Below are 14,049 nucleotides of genomic sequence, written 5' to 3'. Positions count from 1 at the left end.
TTAATGAGAAAGATCTGAAAGACATTGCAGTCATTGGTCATAGTCAATATGGGTTCACAAGATGTCATGGTTTTATGATTTTTGGTTATCAGTATTTCACATCATAACATCATGTAATGCACTGGGGATTTGACTGCTGATGCTCAAGAGGAGAAGAAGAATTGCATTTCCCCAGGTGGCTTTGCGGTCAGCAAGGAGATATAACTCCTGGCAAGGTCACCTGATATTCTCTTCTTCACCCGCTCTTCTTCGCCTGCGCTTCTCCGTCTGCTCTTCTTTTGCTTTTCTTCATCGGCTCGACTGGACTGCGCTTCTCACCTCAGTGCTGTGGTGAGGACTGTCCACCTTTCAGACACACACTCTGTCTCTCATTATATTCTGCTGATACCATATTTAGTAAATTAGTTTGTTTCACCTCAGATCATTGTCGCTGTTTTCAATTATTCTGGGGTCCCCTGTTTCCCTTTTCTGGAGGCGCGGATCCACGGATCCCTCTGTCCCGCTAGTCATGGAACCGGGCCGAACCAGCCCGTATCATTGACACAAGATGAAAGTGCTGTTTAATGAACTTAATCTTCTTTTATGAAAATGTTACCCACCTGGCTGACCAAGGGAAATCAGTTGCAATATTTTTGGATTTCAGCAAAGCATTTCATACTGTTTCTCACAGTATCCTTTTACAGAAAATGTCCAGCACACAGATAAACCGATACATCACATTATTGGCTGATGAGTTAGGCCAAAAGGGCTAGAGAAGACATGTCCAGTCTGCAGCCTGTAGACTACATGCAGCCTGGCACAGCCTGTACTGTGGCCCATCCCTTGTCCTGCACCATCATGGTGGCAGCTCTTTCCCTCTGAGCAGCCAAGCCCAGCCCTGGGCACACAGCCATCAGTAAAAAAACAACCAAACATCAGTGTGAAATTGGCACTGTCTTGTCTGAAACCAGGAGAAGAGGAGAGTGTAGTGCACTGCTAACTCAAGTTATGAGAACCTATTTTATGTGTTTTTATACTTTGCCTAAACACGGTACCATGAACAATAAAAAATATACAGCTTTGCTTTCCATTTTATAAAGGAATTTGAGAAAAGTTTTCAAGATTGCTGAAAAGATCATCTCTGTTTTGGTACATTTGCAACTCAACATTCAGTCAAAATAAATGCATCACCTGCAAATTTTCAAATAGGATATATAGAGTTGCAATCAGATATTCAATTCAAAAACTTGATCATATTTCTTTACCAAACTTTTATAAGACTTGTCTTACCAAATAAGATATCTCTTGCTTCACAGTCAAGTTTTATTTGTGTCATCATGCCTCTTTGCCTGTATAGCTAGTGATAGGACAAGAAGGAATGACTTCAAGTTCAGCCAGGGAAAGTTTGGGTTGGATACTGGGAAAAACTCCTTCTCTGAGGGAATGGTCAGGCACATGAGCAAGCTGCCCAGGTAGGTGATTGAGTCATCACCCTGGAGATATTCATGAAATGTGTGGACGTGACACTTAGGAACATGGTTCCTAAGTGGGCAATATTGGTGATAGGTAGACAGTTGAACTAGATCTTAGAGGTCTTTTCCAATAATAATGATTCTATGCTTGTTTTTGGCAGTACATACATTTGTGAATGACTATTTTCAAGGATGAAGTACAGGAATAGTAAATTTTCATCAAAAATCTTTGATGAAGACCTTGAAAAGTAACTGGTAGCAACTACTTCCATAGAACCAGACTGAGGCATTACTTTCACAAAAAACAAGGTCAAATATATGACTAGCATTATGGTTTTTTACTCACTCTTTTTTTTTTTTTTAATATTTTAATTAAAAATCGGAATATATTTATAAAAGAAATGTTGTTATATGCATTAACTATATTACATTTTCTATCTGCAGCCCAAGACAATCTGTTTTCACACAATGCAGCCCAGGAAAACCAAGAAGTTAAACACCCATGGATTAGAGTAAATGGAATTCCATCAGTGTGGTGGCCTGTTACGTGTGGGGTTCCAGGCAGTTCCATTTTAGAGTCAGTTCTTATTAATGTTTGTATAAATTACTTATAGGCCTGGACAGTATACAAAGTTTGTAAAGGACAGTAAGCTAGGAGAAGCTGTCAACTTCCTCAGATGTAGACATGTTGTCTTGCAGAGAGATCTTAATGAATTAGAGAGGGCTGGATAACCATGAAAGTCTCATAACCCATTGCTCAAAACTGAGCAAGTGCCAGAACTGCACCAGGGACAGGGAGTGGATGTAATTACAGACTGGGAGACAAGCGACTGGAGAGCAGCCCAGAAGAAGAGGATTTGTACATTCTGTTTGACATCAGGTTGAATATGAGTTAGCAGTGTACCCTAGCAGCCATAAGAGCCAACTATACCATGGGATGCATCAGGCACAGTATTGCTAATCTGGTCAAGGGAAGGGATTGTCTCATACTGTGCTGGTATGGCCTCATGTTAAGTACTGCGTGAAGTTGGGCGCCACAACATAAAAAGCACATAATACTATTTGAGAACATCCAAAGGAGGCTACAAATATGATGAAGAGTCTAGAGGGCAAGACAAGTGGCTGAAATCACTTGATTTGTACAGCCCAAAGAAGAGGAGACTGAAGGGAGGCCTAATGACAGCCTGCAACTTCCTCACAAGTGGAGTGGAGGGGCATGTGCTGATCTCTTCTGTCTGGTGACCTGCAATGAGACCTAAGGAAATGGCAAGGAACTGCATCAGAAGGTATTCATATTATATATTAGGAGAAGGTTCTTTGCCTAGAGTGTGGTTGAACACTGGAACAGGCTCCCGAAGAAGTGGTCACAGCACCAATTCTGCTAAAGTTCGAGAAATGTTGAGACAATGCTCTCTCAAATATAGCTCAATAATTGGATGGACCTATGTGGAGCCAGGAGTTAGACTCAGTTAGCCCGAGGTGGTTGATCCTGAGGAGGTGGCTGATCATGAGGAGGTGGTGGAGTGGCCATCCATGAATGTGTTTAAAAACCATTTGGATGTGGTGCTCAGGGACATGATTTAGTGGAGGGTTGTTTGTTAGGTTAGTACGGCTAGATTGTGGTTTAACCTGATGATCTTGAAGGTCTTTTCCAACCTGAGCAATTCTATTATTATATGATACTTGTGCATCCTTTTCAATTGGCAATCTATGATTCTATATTTCTATGAATAGTATGCATTTCATTTTTGAATGCTGAATATATTCAATTTAGTTTTCAGATTTTTTTTTAATAGTTTCTTTTAGAAATCTTTCCTATTTTCAGTTACATCAAATAAACAGCAATTTTTTTAAACTGTGGAGTTAGAGTAAAATATACATATTTTACCATCTGCATGGAAGGCATGCAATGCAATTTGTGATGTAAAAATAGAATATGGTTTATTTATGCCATTAGTATATCAAGCCCTTTGTTAGGTTGTGTTTCTTTAGTTTATAAAAGAAAATGAATCTATAATGAGCAGATAACTAGAGTCCACAAAAGTACTGAAGAGTTTAAGTAGCAACTTTACCCACCTTGGCCTTAATCAAAGTAGCCAGTTGTATCACTGGGAAAAAAAATGTGAAAATTAGTTGTATTAATAAAAATAAGAAAGAACGACTTACCAAAATCTTATTTTCTGCGGAATGAGAAGCTCTTTAATTGGAAGCTTGAACATTAACTTCATGAAATATAAGCTAATTTCTGGTTTACAGTCAGCTAAAGCATAATCTGTCTGTCTAGTTAAAGTGATAAGAGTATAATCTTATCTGATCAAAAGATCAATTATATGGCTCTTACAGAATATACCTCTGTACCCAGGAAGGTGATTTCACTGACACTGATTTAATTTCAAGTTACTTGATATATTGCATTTCATCTTTTCAACATAGGGAGACAAAAATGTAAGAAGGTATAGGTAAACAGCAGAGTTTACCTGTGTTCACTGGTCCATAAGACTTTTCCTGCAGACATCCTTCTGCAGATGATATATTTACAGGATTCAGAAATTTGTTCAATAAGTTGACTAAAATATGTTTGTTTGCTTTTAAGTTTTGTTGAGATGATAAATATGTAAATGTACATGAACACAACAGAACAGGTTCTGAATAAATGGCATCAAAATGCACAAATTCACACTCGCATAATTTTGGCTTCCAAAATGAACTCCCAGCTTTGCCATGAGAATAAAAAAGTGTTTCACAGCATGTTTAAGTCAGGCAGTAATAGATTAGTTTGATTTAAAGCAACTATGTGTCAGGAAGAGTTAGTGATAGTGAAAACTTACTTCATCACTTAACTGGCATATAAAAAATGAGGAATATTGTTCAAAAATAATTTGCTCTTGACTACAGGCAGCCCAAGTGATCTTGAACATTAACCTTGAAGATGAACTGTGAACATGTCTTGCAGTATTTTTACTCTGGCCTCATACAAGCAATAGATATTTAAGCATTAGCCTTCCGGATAACAAATATAATCCAAATAAATGTTCCCTTGTGCTTGAAGTTTAATTTAAGGATGCTGTTTTGGACTACCCCTTCTAATACCATTATCACATCATACCTAAATTAGATAATATTTTTGAAGCATTAATAATTTTTTACAGCACTGCTTTGTTTAATGCCATTATTTTTTCCTCTGGACTTTAACACTGTTTCATTAGTTCACTAAAACCAGAGTTTTAAATACATTTTCAATTCAAAGAAAGGTAGGATAAACAGTAAAAATAATAATCAGATTAAACATTTTAATTGCATTGTATTTATTTTGTCACTTTAATCTCTAGCAATCTCAAACTATACGCTGGTTTTTTTTACTGTGCATATTTGATTCTACTGGCAGTAACACAAAAATTGTCAGCCACATTCATAAATGTTGAAAAGGGAGTTTATCATTTTTATCAAACCATTCAGTAATCCCATGATTAATCTGAAATATCTGATTAATCTTGTTCACTATTTGTCACTATTTTTTAGGCTGTTTTTGAAACTTGTAACTGTTAGAAAATACAGAAATATTAGAAATATATAAAAATGATATTTCTTTATTTTTTCACCATCTTCCACTGCTTATTTTTTTCGTTTGTCAACTCATTTTCTTGTTTCCAATAAATTACTATTTTTTGTATCATAGAGACTTTTACAATCTAGTATAATATGTCCCAATTTATTATATATTAATGAATTAGTATTTACTATATTGCTCTTCTCCATATAATTAATGAAAATATTAAATGAGAACAATAATTATTTCAATATTTGCACAGAAAATACCTTCAAATCATTCCAATAGCTGGAAAATTGAAAATACTGATTTGACATTTTCAAACTGCAAAGAAAGTTGGATTATTTTTATCATGACACAAAATATGTCATAATTATAAGTCCTTTGGCAATGTTTATTTCATTCAACTACATTCTTTGAAATTGCATTTGATCTGTCATAGGGGAGGGATTACACTCATGTTAAGTGGGCCATGTGAACGTTATGAAGGCCAGTAAGTCCAAGTGGAAGGTTAGGGTAATTCCCAGTATCAATCCAGACTGGGCAGAGAATGATTTGAGTGCAGCCCTGTGGAGAAGGACTTGGAGACACTGGTGGTTGAAACATGCAATGGGAGCTAGCAATGTCCCCTTGCAGCCCTCAAAGTCTGTCTATCCTAATTTGCATAGGGGCAAGGGAAGTGAATGTCCTCTACCGTGCTCTGATGAGGCCCCACCTGAAGTACTGCATTCATCTCTAGGGCCCCCAGCATAAGAAAAACATGGAGGTGTTGGATGGAGTTTGGAATAGGGCCACAGAGTTGATCAGAGGACCTCTTCTATGAAGACAAACTGAGAGTTGGGTTTGTTTAGCTTAGAGAAGAAAAAGCTGTGGGGAGATCTTTTTGCAGTTTTTCAGGACATAAAGGAGCCTATGAGGAAAATAAAGACTTTTTATTAAGGAGAGTACTGTTAGGAAAAAGAATTATGATTTTAAACTAAAATAGGATAGATGATTTGGATTAGATAAGGAAGAGATGAGGTGGTGAGGAACAGAAACAAACTGCCCAGAGAAGCTGTAAATGCCACATCCCTACATCCCTGGAGGTGTTCAAGGCTTGGTTGGATGGGTCCCTGGGCAATCTGATATAGTGGAAAATATTGTCACCTAGAGCAGAGAGGTTGGACTAAACAGTCTTTAAGATCTATTCCAATCCACTCCACTTTGTGATTTAAACTACTCAACCACCGTATTATGTTCTTTCTAGGTCACAATGGTTATCGCTTAGTTTAATGTGGATTTTTATGGCTCCTTTTTTTTTTTTTTTTTTTTTTTTTTCCCTGAGGAAATATTTGTTTAAGGAAAGTATTGTATATAAAAATACTGGAATAATGTTTTACACAAAATTGTTTAATGTTTAACACTTTGTCTGCTTCCTGAATTGTCATATGTACAGATCATGCATTAGCTAAATCCACTAATTCTCAGTAACAAAATATGATAATTCTGAGAAGACTGAATATAGCTTATGAAAATATATATATATGCTGACTTATCTGGGCTTCAAGAGATATTCAGCAAGACTTAATCAGTGTAGAGGAGAATAGTCACTGTTCAGGAAAAGAAAAAATGCTTTGCATCCCCCTCCCCCACCCCACATAAATAAATAAATAAACCTAGAATGACAGAATTAACAAGAATATGCATGGGTTTGTGAAAATTATTTCTTTAAAAGAGAATGCATTCACATGGTTACAGTTTTCTGCTGTCTTATTTGGCGTACAAAGGAAAACATACACCTGTGGTGCTTACCATGCTGGTGACTAAAGGAGCTAAAAGAGGAAGAACAGCAGAGAACAATAAACTTGATGTGATTTTGCTTGTTTGTTTATTTTCCCTGCATCTTAAGTCTTACCACAAAGAGATACCTAGAAAAAATGTCTGTAAAATGTCTTAGAATACCAACCTTGTACATTCAAGGTTCCTTCTGCTAAGCTAATTCTGTCAAGGCTGAGTAACAGGACTCCAGTGAGGAAAAAAAAAAATCCCATTATTTTGGGATAATAATTCTTCTTTCTCTCTAACAGATCTTATCAGTCTCTCTTAGTCACCAGTGCCAGTGTTAGCAACAAGTGTGCTACATTATCCATATGGTATGCAAACCACTTTGTCAGGCTTTTACAGAATATAGCCGTGTTGCATGAGATATTATCCAAATCAATAGCCAGAAAAGATGAGAGTTTTAAATATTAAGGCAGTTATGCTAACATACTCAGTGTCAGCAGGGAAGCTGAGAGCCTGACAGCTTTGCCTCTCTGTGGTTTGCAGTCTTGTGAAGCATATTTTGCAAACTTCTTTCCTCCAAAAAAGTTTTCTCAGTTGCCTCTGTGCTTCATGTTTGCTACTTTCTGTTCATTCTTAGATTTGACTGCATAAGATTTCTCCAGAAGAAATTTCTATGACCAGGTGGTGAGAGAATCACACATACAAAGTTCAAGGCTGCAGCCCCATTATAGAAAATACTGTCCCTTTCTCACATTTTATTCAGCACTTCACAATTTCTTCACATTTTCCATGCACATGCATGTCTATTTGAGGCTCTACTTTCCTGTCCTTAAATGTGTGAAAACTCCCACTTATTAAAAGAAAAGTCTAGCAACTGTTTTATTCTTCTGACCGTGTATTTTAATTTTAGGGCTTTTTTAAAAAATTAATTAAATTATGCATTATCTTACACTAGTTCTATTTTATGTATGGGTGGACATTATTTACATTAATAATGTACATTAACTCATAAGTACTCTAAGACATATTATGTAACAAGAGCAAATTAGCTCCTATAATATTTTCAACAGCTTACAAGCTTGTCTTTAAACCCATAGGAGTCTGACTGCTGTCTGCTGCAGAGGTATTTTGCTGATCACCTTTTTCAGAATTATAAAATAGACTGACATAAAGTTAACTGGCATAAATCGAATGAAAATCTGAAATGCAAATACATTTTTTACTACCTCTCAATTTTCACGTTCCCCTTTTTTAGAATAATAATAATAATAATAATAATAATAATAATAATAATAATAATAATAATAATAATAATAATATGTTATGACTTTGGAACAGTTCCCCTTTTTTTCCCCCAAAGATTTTTTTTGTTTCTTTTTGTTAGGTTTTTTTATCTGTGTATAAATTCCCCCTTTCTAGAGCCTTACAAATTTTAAAAATATCAGTGATAATATTGATAACTCATCCAGGTGACCCTCCTGTTGAATCACAAGGTTCAGAGTGGACTCTTGCTTTTTAAACTCTTTCTCAGAGGAGTCTATGTGTCTGAGTCCAGCCCTGCTCCCTGCTCAAGGTGAAGATCCTATTGTGCAGCCAACTGCTGTGCAAGAGAGCTCAAGGGGCTCTTAGGCTACTCGCTATTTATGGAGTAAGATGATTGACTCACAGTTTTAGTTTTGGAGTGCACTGTATTGGCCTTTAGCTGTTGAACAACGTCTGCTACTAGTTCTTGGAGCAGCAAGTTTGAGGCAGTATTGTGGTCTCTAACATTTACCAGCTCTGAGGAAGGCCTTGGGCATTTCTTTTTCTGCCTGAGTTAGGTCTTGGGTTCAACAACCTTGAAAAAGAAGGAATCTGGAGAAAGGGGGAGAGAGCACAGCCTCGCAGTTCTTTCAAAGGAGGGAATTAAATTCTTAGTATGTATTTTGCTTAAGCTTAAAACAACAACAACAACAACGTCTGTTCTTCAATCAAGTAATAAAATCAGTTTTGCTACCTATTTCATGATCTCAGTGTAACATAACGTAACAGGATCTCAAAATAAAGATGGTCAAATCCTAACCTAAACAATACATAAGGACACTTCCACATCAAGCAAGTATAGCCCCTAGATTTTTAGTATCAGCACAATAATATGGAAATTTAAGATAGGAGCACTGAGGATTTTCCCAAGTTGGTCAACTCCTTATATAAAATCTAAATACAACGTATAATTAGACATTTCCTTGTATATTAATCATGTACAAATGGACTGGTTAAACAGTCAGTTTCATTTTGAAATTCAGTTTTGCTGTTCTTATGTTTCATGGTCCATAATGCTTCAGAAAATATAACTTCATTGCTAAATCTTGATTGTCATTTGATAACTAATTGACACTGTATGAAGTAGTTGAACGTGCCATCTTACAGTCTAGTGAAAATCTAACACAAAATTCATCCTAAAGTCATTAACAGTGCACACTGGACATTAATAAAATTGTAGAAATTACATTTCTAAATTTAATTTTTATTCTATGCAGCATTAAGTGTCTAATTGCTCTAGGAAAAGAAAACATGAAATATTTGTAATAACTGCAATTTTAAAGCAAATAATTGTGAACTATTTGGATACTAATGCACAAGTTTCATTTATTTTTCCTTTAACTTTGTATGTACATATGCATGTCTAGAGGCCTTCTTAATCCAGAGCAATGCAAGGGCTGTAAAGGCATGGAATAAAACATTATTTCTTTGCCCTGCTGACACAGCCTTAGTATGACATGAAAGAACCAAGCAATCCTTCGCAGCTCCAGGAAATCAGTGAAATGATGCATTCATAAAACAGATCAAACTGACAGCCCAAACTGACAGCATGACACCATTCCTTCTCTGATTAGAAGCATCTCCACCACACTACCTCCTTTTCCTTCACAGGAAGAAAACAATGGTGTAACACATTAAGGTGAATAATTTTAATGCATAACTATGCGTATGAAGTAATATTTTAAAAGTCCATACTTAAGCCTACTTATGTCATTTTTTTAAATGTCATTTTCAAAGCCTTCTGCAATACCTGGATTCTTGCTAAACTTGAATATTTCATGGGAAATCATAATGAGCTGTCTATATAAAAAGTAGATTTTTCTTTAGTTCGTTATTTTTTTTTGCTGCTCTGCAATCAGAAATCACTTCACCTCTGCAAAGTGTTTAATTATCCATCTCAAAGACAGAAGAGAGAAATATGACTTCAGTATCAAAAGCCTATTCCACTTGAAAGTAATATAATTTTCATTTTTCTTGGGCATTCACAATGCCAGCTTTATATTTAAAAAATATTTTCCGGTAGATGGCAGCATTTTACAGTTATTGAAAACACTAAACTACCTACAAAGACTGCTGTGGCTGACAGGTTTCTGTGTAGTACATAGCAATTGTAAGCTAATAATGTCTCAAACTAGGAGTAGCTGAAATTTGACTAGAATATTATCTGCTTTATCTTCCCGTTATGACTGCATTAAAAATATTAAAATTACTGTCTAAAAACAGGAAATAAAAACTCTGATGCTAAACATTCTGGTTTATTTCCTTGCTAGCATTTAAAGCTAAGATGATGTTTTAGTGTCATTAAGACAGATACTGGAAAACCTTTACTATATTCCAGATATTGGAAAGGTGTTACAATATGACTTAGAGCAGGATTTCACAATATTGAAATTTATATATTCTTCTTATTTTATTTAGAGCATGCATACAAGATTAAATATGCTTTTCCACAAAATTTATATCCTTAATGGGAATAATTTACCTTTATTCAAAATGTTCAACTTATTATGGTATGATCCTCCCCAATCCCTTAAGCACTTTTATTAGGTACAGGAGAAGCTCTGCTTGGACTTATTTGTAGTATTTCAGAATTTTCAGACAGAAGACAGGGACTTTGTCATGTGTAAAACAATCTGTACACAAGGTAACCTATTTTCTCAAGCTTTTATTGCACCTTTCCAACTTCACTCTTTCTGGCTCTCACATTAAACTACAGGCTTTGTACTGTAAGAACAAGGATTTTCATTTGTCTATTTTGGTGTAATGCATGAAGACAGGAAAAGAGTCGATATATTTTAAGAAACCTACATCTAAGTAAGCATAGAACACAAACGTGACCTACTAAATAATATACAAATGAAGAATGTCAGCAGGGTATAATGTTTCCATTATTCCCTTAACAAAAAAACTTTGACACTTATGATATTTCAGAATATTCAGAAAGTTCTGGAAAAGAGGAGGTTACTCCTGCCAAATTTATGTAATCTTAAATATAAGAGCCAAAGAAAAACATTCGGAATTAAATATTGATCATTTGTACCCATTTGTTTAAAATCATGAAAGGAATAAAAAAATAAAGTTGGTAAGAAAAAGTAATAAATCTATCTTTGAGATGTAGAATTTAGTATGTTAAGTATGTTTGCTTTTAAGAAGATTTGTTAAATTACAGATGCTGTATCAACAGTACTAGGTCCAGTGTTGAGCTTCCCAGTACTAAGAAGACATACAGTCCAGGAAAAGTTCATGAAGAGATTGGAACATCTGTCATATGAGGGAAGGATGAGAGCTCTGTGAATGTTCAGCCTAGAAAGTATATCAGCTTACATAAATACCTGAAAGAAGTCTATAAAGAAGATAGAACTAGAGTCTAGAGAGACAGAACAAGAGACAGTGGGCACAAATAATAATAACAAAAAATTAAAACCTAAAATTCCACCTGAACACAAGGAAATACTGCAAAGTAAGGTTGGCAAACCACTGAAACTGACTATTTGCTTTGTAAATGTAAAGCTGTTTTAATATAAGGATGTGGAGAATAGGATTGTAAGATTTAAAAATTGATTTAAAAAAATGCTAGTTATTTAGGGCTCATCAACAGAGAACTTCACTGTTCCATTGCACCATCTCTCATTTCTCTATTTTCTTTCCTGTGAAGTGGATCAATCATAGAATCATAAAATCACCGAAGTTGGAAAAGACCTCTCAGATCATCCAATTCAACTGTCCACCTACCAGCAATCTTTCCCACTAAACCATGTCCCTCAGTACAACATCTGTATGTTTCTTGAACACCTCTAGGGTCAGTAACTCCACCACCTCCCTGAGCAGCCTGTTCCAGTGCCTGACCACTCTGTTGGAGAAGTTTTTCCTAACATCCAACTGAATCTCCCCTGGAGCAATCTGAGGCCATTCCTTCTAGATCTATCACTAGCTGTGAGAGGAGGCTGGCCCCCAGCTCACCACAACCTCCCTTCAGGTAGGTGTAGAGGGCAATAAGGTCCCCCTGAGCCTCCTTTTCTTCAGATTAAATAATCCTAGTTCCCTCAGCCAATCCTCATAAGACTTGTGCTCCTGAGCACTCACCAGCTTCATTGTCTTTCTCTGAACATACTACAGGGCTTCAATGTCTTTCTGGAAAGACCCTTCCCCTTCCCCTTCCCCTTCCCCTTCCCCTTCCCCTTCCCCTTCCCCTTCCCCTTCCCCTTCCCCTTTCCGTTCCCCTTCCCCTTCCCCTTCCCCTTCCCCTTCCCCTTCCACTTCCCCTTCCCCTTCCCCTTCCCCTTCCCCTTCCCCTTCCCCTTCCCCTTCCCTTTTCCTTTTCCTTTTCCTTTTCCTTTTCCTTTTCCTTTTCCTTTTCCTTTTCCTTTTCCTTTTCCTTTTCCTTTTCCTTTTCCTTTTCCTTTTCCTTTTCCTTTTCCTTTTCTTTTCCTTTTCCTTTTTTTTCCTCAATGATAATCATGCAGATTCAACCACTGTGAGTTACAAGGATGCCCTCTGTTCCTAGGCTAAGTTCCCAGTAGAAAAGTAAGAAAAGTATTTGTTTCTGTGAAAGCATTGCTCTGCAAATTGAAAACACTGGGGTGTTATCACCACTATTTTCATCAGAAGTCCAAATACAACATCATATGAGCATTTATAAGGAAACCTAACACTAACTCAACTGAGATGCTGTGAAGAATTCAGTGTTCAGGCTTCTTGACTATTCTAATTATCATCTCACTAGACAATAGTCATTTCACTAGTCAAAAAAGCACAGGAAAGACAAAAAGAAATTAGGATTATTCATTTAATTATTTTTAGGGGAAAAAAAGGATTGGGGTGGGGAGCGTGTTATGTGGATCCACTTCTGTTGCAATAAACAAGGAGTAAGACATTTCTGGAAGATTCAGTGAAAACTTCATTCACAGTGGCTTACGTATTTTACCTGCAAGCAAAGCTTCTGCAGCCCTCAAAATGAGAAGTGTATAAGTCTGTACAGGCTCAGACAAGAATTCAGTTTCTATATCAGAATTATAGAAGTTACTGAAATTAAGCATGAGCTAAAAATTGCTCAATTGTATTTTTTTAGAGTGATTTGGTCATTTCACACTGATAGCTCTATCAGAACATTCTCTCACTCAGCCTCCTCAGAGAAACTGGGGGAGAAAATATGCTTAAATGAAAACTCATTGGTTCAGATAAGGACAAGCAAATCAGTCACCAATTACTGTAATGAGCAAAACAGACTCAGCATAAAGGATATTAATATAATTTATTGCTAACTACTAACAGACTAGAGCAGTTAGAACTAAAAGAAAATGAAAATCACCTTCTTCCCATCTACATTATTCTACTTCCTTCCCCTGCACAATGCAGGAGAATGAGGAATGAAGATTCTGATTAGTTCATAATGCTGTATCATCTGACTGTCCTTCACAATCTCTGCCCCTGCTTCAGCATCGTGTTCCTTCCATGAGATGCAGTCCTTCCACAACCCTAGCCAGCCCTATAAGCTTGGAGAGGAGTGGCTGGAAAGCAGCCTGATAGAGAGGGACCTTGGTGTACTGATGGACAATCAGCTGAACATGAGCGGCAGTGTGCCAGGTGGCCAAGAAGGCCAGTGCCATCCTAGCTTGTATCAAGAATGGTGTGGTGAGCAGGACTAGGGAAGTCATCCTGCCCCTGTATTCGGCAGTGATGAGGCCCCACCACAAGTATCATGTTCAGCTAGGGGCACCTTAATACGGAAAGGACATTGAGGTGCTGGAGCAGGTCAAAGAAGGTCAACACAGCTTGTGAAGGCTTGGATTATATGCCCTACGAGGAGTGGCTGAAGGAACTGAGGCTGTTTATTCTGGGGAAAAGGAGGCTAAGGTGAGACCTGTTCAAGAAGCACAGTCAAATGCTAAATGGAAAACAGATCTCACATTTGGAGTCTTCTATGCTATAACTTTTCTGTATATTTCAATTTATAATTAGAGTTTATAGAATGACTTAGTACAGGGC

This window comes from Tetrao urogallus (genome assembly GCF_951394365.1).
Source record: "Tetrao urogallus genome assembly, chromosome: 3".
NCBI classification, from domain to species: Eukaryota; Metazoa; Chordata; class Aves; order Galliformes; family Phasianidae; genus Tetrao; species Tetrao urogallus.
Note: the sequence above shows the minus strand (reverse complement) of the source record.